Source organism: Penaeus monodon, chromosome 34 (assembly GCF_015228065.2).
Source record: "Penaeus monodon isolate SGIC_2016 chromosome 34, NSTDA_Pmon_1, whole genome shotgun sequence".
In the NCBI taxonomy this organism is placed as follows: Eukaryota; Metazoa; Arthropoda; class Malacostraca; order Decapoda; family Penaeidae; genus Penaeus; species Penaeus monodon.
The window spans coordinates 25,585,880-25,586,122 of NC_051419.1; positions in this window are offsets into that span (position 1 = coordinate 25,585,880).

Consider the following 243-nt stretch of genomic DNA (forward strand, 5'->3'; position numbering starts at 1 on the left):
GGGGTTTTTTTTTTTCCCCTTTTTTTCCTCTCTCTTCCTCTTTTTTTTCCCCCTTTTTCCCCCCCCCCCTTTTTTCCCCTTTTTCCCCTTCTTTTTCCCCCTTTTTAAACCCCTTTTCCCTTTTTATCTTTCTCCCTTTTCCCCCTTTTTTTTCCCTTTTTTTTTTTCCCCCCTTTTTTTTTTTTTTCCCCTTCTTTTTTTTTCCCTTTTCCTTTTTTGTTTTATTTTTTCCCTTTTTATCCC